Here is a 9,631-nt window from a genome sequence, read left to right on the forward strand (position 1 = left end):
TAGAGACGGGGTTTCACCATGTTGACCAGGATGGTCTCGATCTCTTGACCTCGTGATCCACCCGCCTCGGCCTCCCAAAGTGCTGGGATTACAGGCTTGAGCCACCGCGCCCGGCCGAGAAGGCCAGTTTTTAAGGGCAAAGCTACTCCAGGAAAAATAGCCTGCTTTTAGGGCAAACTGGTGTCCTTATCCCATGGTTAGCAAAAGTTTAAAAAAGGGTCAATCCGACCTTTTTATTATTTCAACAGCCAGTATTTTGAATTAATATTTGAATGTGGAATATACTTGAAATAAATTTCCATTTGAATATTGATAATAAGTGGAAAGACAAATATACTTCTGAGTTAATAGAGAGATTTCTTATGTCAGCAACTAAGCTGCCTAATTGTATGGAGTTTTAAGACATAATGAAATGCGTACAGTGTAAATATATAGTAGTACTCTTCATATAAGAAAGGAATCATGAACAAGGAAATAATTTTCATAAATTTTCATATTATTTCATTTATGAAATAATTTTTCATAAATTTCATGAATATTTGAAGGCTGGCTTATGTGACCTCACACCTCATAAATGACTCAATATGGGTTGCACTGTATCCATTTCTAAATAAAGAACATTGTATGCCTGTGCATAACTACACTAACTTCTATAAAACTGACAAATTATCCCCTAAGTCCCCAACTTTTTAATTAAATTTTATTATATCATTTCTCTTTAACCTTAAAAAAATCATACATATAAATATAAACTACATTTAATGGAAGTGCTATACTCCCAAGAGATTTTGAAAGAAGTGTTTAGTTATTTTGCAAGGATATCTTTTCAAAAGATAGCATTTTAAAATATTTATCATATTCATGGCATTTTTAATTAGGTTTCCAAGACATAAGGTTTTTCTTTGCTGTGAGTTGTGGTTGCTTATAAAATAAAAAATATTCATTCTTCAATATAAAAATTTCTACCAAAAATAATGGTGGTACCAATGTGTGCTGCAGTTTGGGAGATGTCATGATGAGTTACTTGAAGTTCACACAAATCATTGCTATTATCATCATGTAATAATAGATGCGATATAATTACATCCTCATAATGTAGCTGCCTAAATATCTGCTTTTCTTATGTGGACTTCTCCCACATAATATAAACCAGAAGGACCCAATGGATTTCCTTTTATGTTTTAATATCCCAAAATGAGATGTACAATTACCCCTAAACCAGTCACTGGCAACAGGTGACCCTTGGCATGACTGTTTTAAATCAATCATGATTCATCACCTTGAACTTAGGGAGGAGCCTACTTCCCTAACCATGGGGTTCATCAAATTACTAATTGAGCAAAACTGGATTTCAAAAGAATGAAGGGAGAAACTATTAGATAAGCTGTGTGTTAGCACATTCCAGTCACACTCATTTGTTTATATACTGTCTATGGCTCTTTCCATACTGCAACAGCAGAGTTGAGTAGAAGTGACAGACCTACAAAGCCTTAAATATCTGCTACCTGGATCTTTGCAGAAAAGGCTGCCGATCCCTGAAATAAAACAATCAACATTATCTTCCACAATTTATATTACAAAGTCCAAAAAGGTTGACAACTCCCTATGATCATGATATAAAAAAAAAAATGGAGATTATGTCTGTAAGCCACACATAGAGGAACTGCATGCTCTAAGATCTTATCTTTTTATTTAGCAGATTTAATCACTTTTTAGGCAGTTGTTTGATAGAGACAAGGTTTGGGAATGCAACTGGAATAGAGAAGAATCAGAGTACAGGAAGCAGGAGGGGGAAAACCAGCACTTGGAGAGGGGAAGGATGCTACTTTGAATGTAGTAGATTCTAGTTATTTACACAATGACCAAGAATCTTCCAGAGAATAGTTTGCTGAGTCTGCAGAGTACATTCCTCTTCTCTGTACATACATAACCAAACCAGAACATTACTAACCAAGTGTACTCCTCCATGTGATTTTTAAGCCCAAACACAGAGTAAGAGAAAGAACACAAATAACAGTTAAAACCTTTCTAGCAAAATAGCCCTAGAGAATAGTAGCATATTTTAAAAATATTAAAACTCTTTTCCAATGGTCAGAACATGAAGCTCCTTTCTCCTTGCCAAGCAGAGTACATAAGGCCAAGAAGGTAAAGCTAAAAGGATTAAAAGAGGATTGGAAAAAATAATGAGTCACTTTTCACCCTCTTCCAAGATCTCAACACAACAGCAATGGGAGAAGAAGGTAGACATTTCAGGTTTGATCAAAATAACATTAGTCAGAAATGCCACAAAAGCCAACAAGCTGGAAATAGTCTTCATGTGGCCAAATAAAAAAGAGTAGATGCCAAAATATTCTTCTTTACAATACTGGTTACAAGGGGACACTAAGGGCTCATACTAGCCACTTCTCTTGAAATAAGAGAGATGAGAGATATCAGTAAAAAATGTGTAAGTAGTGTTTTAGTTTGTTTTCACACTGCTATAAAGAATACCTGAGACTGGGTAATTTATAAAGGGAAGTTTACTTGACTCACAGTTCCACATGGCTGGGGAGACCTCAGGAAACTTAAAATCATGATGGAAGGAGAAACAAACATGTCCTTCTTCACAAGGCAGCAGGAGAGAGAAGTGCTGAGCAAAGGATTCAGGCGCCCTTATAAAACCACTAGGTCTCATGAGAACTCACTTGTTATCATGAGAACAGCATGAGGGAACCACATCCAAGATCCAATCACCTTCCAAAAGGTTCTTCCCCCAATACATGGGGATTACAATTCAGATTACAATTCAAGATGAGATTTGGGTGGAAACCTACACTATATCAGGTACAGTGCAGTAATAAAATTTCATCCTCATTTTAAAAATTTTTCTTGATGTACAGAGGATTCTTTCTTGATGTGCACAATTTGACTCAGTATTGAGTTACAGGCATGAGAGAGTTATTGCATATGTGTGAGTATACACATGTATCTACATAAAAGATTTGCATCTTTCCCAGTCATCAATGAAATCATTACAAAGTAAAAGGAAAAATAACTACAATCAGTTTTCTTTTATCCATAAACAAACTCGAGGCATATTCTCAGGCTTCAAACTGGAAGCTTCTGAGATTCTTTATGAAGTCTTAGAAACAGAGTGATGTATTTCATGCACACTTGACAGGATATTAAAGTTTCTTTCTTGAACACATTGACACTGAATGAAATAGTTTATTATAACTATAATAACAGCCCTCCTTCCATTATATGCTATGTAACCAAGCATTAGGAAAAAACAATTTTTCTTTTTTAATTGTACTTTAGGTTCTGGGGTACATGTGTAGATCATTCAGGATTGCTGCATAGGTACATACATGGCAATGTGGTTTGCTGCCTCCATCCCCCCGTCACTTATATCTGGCATTTCTCCCCAACAACCCCAGCCCCTGCTGTCCCTTCCCTAACCCCCCTAACAGACCCTAGTGTGTGATGCTCCCTTCTCTGCGTCCATGTGTTCTCACTGTTCAACACCCACCTATGAGTGAGAACATGCAGTGTTTTATTTTCTGTTCTTGTGCCAAGAAAAAACAACTTTTAAATGACTAACACTCCATTGTTTCACATATAGGTTAAAGATGAATTCAACATCATATTGAATGCTGATTTCTATATTTTGGAAATATTTCAACAGCAGAATTGTTGAAGTGTTCTACTTTTGAGTTAAACATTTTATTTACTATACAATGTATTTGTAGTAAATAAAAGTAGGTTTTTAACAAGGTAAAGATTAATATTCTAGATTTTTGTTACTACAAAGAAGACTGAACTTAAATTTGAAATCAGTCATTTATAGTTGACATACAAATTATTTAAGCATCAAAGTTGTAATTTTTATATAAAAATAATTGTGTTTTGAATCTTTATTTTGTTAATGTGATTCTGAATATGACCTGCTTTCTTTAAGGCTTTTTATATTTCCCTTATAGAATTTATCAGTATTTACTTTCTCCTAAATTCACTTGCCCTGCCCTCCTGAATTCAATAATACTATAGAAAGAAAAATTTTTAAATCTTCATACAATGGAACAAAAGAAGTTATTTTCTATAACCTCCAGGGAAGAGGTGAGAAACAGATTCAACATTTTAAACAACATAACCTTATGCAACTATCTAAAATATTATTTCTAGAGAAATAAAGAGTTATGAGAGCTTGTCATATGATGGAATCTGTATGTGGGATCACTGTGGTCTTTGTGTGAACATAAATCACTTCAAGATAAGCACTTACTGAAATTGCTTTGCATGAAGTAGACTGGAAATCATTGCAGGTGACACACACACAGGTTGAAAGTGAACCAACTTTCATGTAAATGAGGCCTTAAGGTTAGTTGTATATGTAAAATGAAGAGTGATAACTGGAACAAGCGGTACAAATTCTACTAATGATAAAACTATTCCCTTATTGTTGTACATTAATACAATATTCCATATATTATTTCAGGGCTTTAGGCTAAGAGGCTAACAGAAAAAAAGCTCTGTAAGTGCCACAATAAAATATAATAATTTTCAAATATAATGAATTATTCTCACAGATATCAAATAACTCTGATGTGATTCCCTTTACAATAAATGATCCCAGAAATTTAAAGTAAAACAAGCTTTATGTATAAACATTTGTACCAAGCCTTGGGTACTATTATCCAATCAAAGATAATATTATTGACCAAATACAAGAAATCCTTACTAATTACATGTAAATATCTTTCAGATTAATCTGGGCAGCTATAAATTACTAGACCAATGCTGCAAGTTCTGAAAATGTTAGTTACGTTACTGTCTAATATAATCACTTGGTTTTGTTAGAAAAGTTAACAGAATTATAACATCCCAATGTAGAAGGGTGGGGAAAGAAATATTCTATTATACTGAATAAATGTTGAATAGATAATTTTGTAAAAGAATGGCCTAATTAATTTTCATCAGCAGGAAGTAATTGTTTTATAAATTAGGATGTTATTATTCTGAAAAATCTCTGTAATATATCTGAATTCCTAAATAAATACACATTGAATTACAATAACGGCCAACTATGATATAGCATTAATATATTCTGGACACTCTGCTAATTGATTGATATATTTTAAATCATTCACAAAACAACATTAGGGACTAAGAGACATTATTATCCCATCTTATAAATGAGAAAACTGAGACATATTGAGTTTAAGTAAATCACCCAAAGTAACATAGTTAATATTTGAGGAAACTAGGGTTCAAATTCAGACCATCTTGCTCCAAAGTTTATGTCTATAATCATAAAAAAAACTTTAAACACAATTTATTTTCAATACTACCCATTGACAGAAATAACAATGGAATTCATCTCTCTGTATAAAAAGCATACTTGTCATAATAATTAAAATCATAAAACATTTTTATTATTTATGGTATTAAAGATGTTAGAGAAATAGATATTGGAGAAATATTAGATTTAAAGAAAAATCAAATCAATCAACTGACACAAACGTTTCAGCAGAATATACGCATATATATGGCTATAGTATTCATACTCCTTAATTTCTCTGTATGTATGGATTAATTTACGGTGCTTAACCTGGAGAATGTACTCCTAGCACTTTGTGCCTTAACAAATATTATATTTATGTAACTATCAATTCATTTATAGAGTTTTTCCTTCTGGGATTTACTGGAAAACAGTTCCAGTCACTGAAAGAGAAAACAAATATGGAAAGAAAGATGAGTAAATTAACTAAATTAACTGGTCTATAAGAATTACTGAATGCTCTGGTTTCAGTGGTCTAAACTATAGCTCATTATGCCTTCTCATTCTGAAATATAATTATCCTGGGTTTCTAAAATCTTAGGGTTTTCTACCTTTGAGCAACCCACAGATAGAAATGCACAAAGCACTTAAGTATTCTGCAACCATCAAATGCAAACTAGATCCCAATCAGTCAACCATGTTTAGCACACACTGATCTAGACATGCAGCCAGCTACTGTTTGCATATATTTCTCAGAAAATAGTATAACACCTGATGGTTCTCCTGCAAGATCTGAGATCACCAGGGAACTCCTGATTTGAAAATTCTTGGAATAGAAAATGAATGGTAAAAAGTTGAGAAGAAAGGTAAGTCCAGTGGAAATGGATCCGAAGTGGTCTCTCAAGGTAATGTGACCCAAGCTGGTGTACTATAATCTACAGTCTTTTCTTCAACTTCTTAAAACCAGAAACTGGGACTTAGCACTGCACCCAGAAATAAGGGATTAAATGACTGTAAATTCTCATAAAATAGATGTATTAATTAAGAATACCAACATTGTAGAAAACCAACATTAGAGAAAAGTCATTGTAGAAAATACCACTTCTAATTCCCAGGTTTGCTTTAATATTGATAGCCAATAACTGGATCAGTAGATTGATTGATGGCACAGAATTAAAACAAAACTCAAGGATTTAAATGGGGGTATTTTGCTCTGATGAAGCTTAAAGAAATATTTCTGCCCACAGAAGAGAACATTTTGCTCATGAATGAGCTGAGTCCCTCAAATGTTGTGTCTCTCTCCCTGGAATGTGCTAGAGCTGAATTCCAAAGCTTGCTTCTCTAAAAGCAACCTCTCTGTACAAACCAATTCATTTACCATTTAACTACATTTTTCTAGGTAAGCCAAATAATATGATCTTTATTTTCAATAGGTTTGATTTTTTTTAGTTTTGTTTTACTGATAAAATGCAAACATATTTCTGTAATTTCCAAATTCTTTGGAGGCACCTTCTTATAACACTTATTATACATTCTCCATTGCAAGATGTTCAACATTAAAATTTGAACAACAATTCCAATTTTAAGTGAAGCACAGGTCAGTTCACAGTAATCAATAATACCTGGGCAACTTCCATCAAAACCTTCACATTGCCTAGTCCGAATCTGTAGTTTCTTGAAATGCTTCCTATTTCTTGCCTTCAGCTTGTTGGTTTCTCTGACTTATTTCTCCTGCTGATCTACGAATGTAGGAGTTTCTCCCAACATCACATTATCATTTCTGTTTTATTCCTATTCTTTCTCAAGAGGATCTCCTCCATTTGTACATCCAACACACCTGTGACGGTCACCCACAAATCTCTATTTCAAGATTTAACTTCTCTAAGCATTTCCAAATGCTTGGAGGAAAGTGTCACATGTATAGCATGCTGTCAACTCCTATTCTCAGTTATTAGCAAAATTTCATCATCCTCCTTTAAAAACCTAATCAAATCCAATCATCTTCTCTGTTGCCCATTTCTAATGATAATACTACTTCTCAGACACTAAGATTTGGACACTCAGAATGTTTTTTCTCTACTACTGTTTATTCCATTCATTTTGCTCCAGTGTGTGGCACATTTTTTTTTTCTTTTTTCACATGGTTTAGAGGGCTATGAAAATGGTCTTCCTAATTTTACTCTCTGCTTTTAGTATTTATATATTTTATATACTTCTACTAAATTATTTCTAAAGCTCAACAATGATCATGCAAACTTACTGCATATAAACCTTCAGTAGGTTTAGCCTTTACTTATCAAACAAAACTCAAGGGTCCCTATGATCACCCCAAATCCACCTTTCTGGTTTATCTCCATTATTTTTCTTTTTTTTACCTTGATCTTTTCCATTTTATGCCTGATGCATTTATCTACTTTATACTTTTGTCTTTGCTTCAAATATCCTCAACTTCAAGTTGGACTCACCCAATAACTCCTAGGTAAAAAGAATTCTATTTATTGATGGTATCTAAAGAGTCCATGTCAAACTGAACATAGATATCTAACATGAATGAGAAATATCTGTGCCAGAGCATTCTAAATCTTAGTGTGGAAAAAAACAAATACACATCTTCATATGAAAATTCATATTTTCAAATGTGAGGAAAATGTAACAACATAAAATGTTGCCAAACAGATAGGTATTTTTTAAGATGCAAGAGCTTTAAAAGCAATTATATAGGGATCGACCGAAGATGGCCGTTTAGGAACAGCTCAGGATTGCAGCTCCCAGTGAAAGGGCAGAGGGTGAGTGGACGCCGCATTTTTACTGCTCACACACTAGGAAATTCCCAGGCGGAGGAGCTCCACGGGTCACCGGCACAGCTGTGCCAGCCAGCGCGGCTGGCGATGCTGCTTTGTCCCGCGCGGCTGCTTTGTCGGCGCCCCGGAGCAGCAGTTCTCTGTACAAAACACACCGGTCCGGGTGCACTTTTGGATGGTGATTGGAGCCACGGGAAGTCGCCCATTCGTCTGTTTAAAAAGGGGACTGAGCAGGGAACCAGGACAGTAGATTCCAGGGCAAAAAAAGCACCACAAATCTCAGTGCCGCTGTTTAAGCCAGTGCAGTGACCTGCGGCAGGGGAAAACCCACAGACCCCTGCGTCTCTTCAACAGGCGACTGGAACACCAACTTAAAAAAAAAAAAAAAGTCTCTGAGGTAGGGAGCCAGCGATCAGGCTCGGCTGGTCCCACCCCCACAGAAGAACAGCAATCAGAAACTCTCTGGATTGAGAGTTTCACAGCAAGCGCAGCTGAACCCAGGACGGTCCAGCTCTGTGGGGGAGGGGTGTCTGCCATTATCAAGGCAGCCCGCCATTGCCAAGGCAACCCGCCACTGCAGAGAGACTCCACCTTAACAGAGGTGGGCCACCATTGCCAAGGCAGTTCTAACTACACCCATATAAACAGGACTGCAGGGAAGTTCACTCGGCAGCTGGGCGCAGCCCACAGCAGCTCAGCAAAGCATCTACAGGCAGACAGTGAATAGGCTGCCTCCTTGCTGGGCAGGGCAGCTCTGAAGGAAAAAAAAAGAAGGCAGCAGCATAACAGAAACTCATAAAGCCCTAAATCCCTGGGACAGAGCACCTGGGAACAAAAAACATCTGCTGCAGCAGACCAAAACGTACCTGCCCAGCAGATCTGAATGAACAATGGAGCTCACGGTTCAGCATTTGAGCTCATATAAAGAAGAGGCCGTCTCCTCAAGCAGCTCTCTGACCCCTGTTTATCCAAAGAGCCACCTCATAAAGGAGAGATCAGATTGACACTCGGCGGGTATCCTTCTGGGACAAAGATAGCAGAAGAAGAAAACTGGTAACAACCCTTACTGTGCAGCAGCTGCTGCAGGTGATCCCCAGGCAATCAGGGCCTGGAGTGGACCTCAGCACACCTACAGCAGAGGGGCCAGACTGTCAGAAGGAAAACCAAGAAACAGAAATAACCTCATCATCAACAAACAGAACGTCAATCTGAAAGATTTGAGACCCAATCTGAAAGCCAGCAACTACAAAGACGACAGGTGGATAAATCCATAAAGACGGGAAGAAGCCAGCACAAAAAGGATGAAAACACCCGAAACCAGAACACCTCTCCTCCTAAAAGGGATCACAACTCCTCACCAGCAAAGGAACAAGGTGGGATGGAGAACGAGTGTGATGAAATGACAGAATCAGACTTCAGAAGGTGGGTAGTAAGAAATTCCTGTGAACTAAAAGAACATGTTCTAACCCAATGCAAAGAAACTAAGAACCTTGAAAAAAGATTTGACAAAATGCTAAGAAGAATGGACAAAATAGAAAGGAATATAAGTGAATTGATGGAGCTGAAAAAC

Source organism: Cebus imitator, unplaced genomic scaffold (genome assembly GCF_001604975.1).
Source record: "Cebus imitator isolate Cc_AM_T3 unplaced genomic scaffold, Cebus_imitator-1.0 Scaffold7, whole genome shotgun sequence".
NCBI classification, from domain to species: domain Eukaryota; kingdom Metazoa; phylum Chordata; class Mammalia; order Primates; family Cebidae; genus Cebus; species Cebus imitator.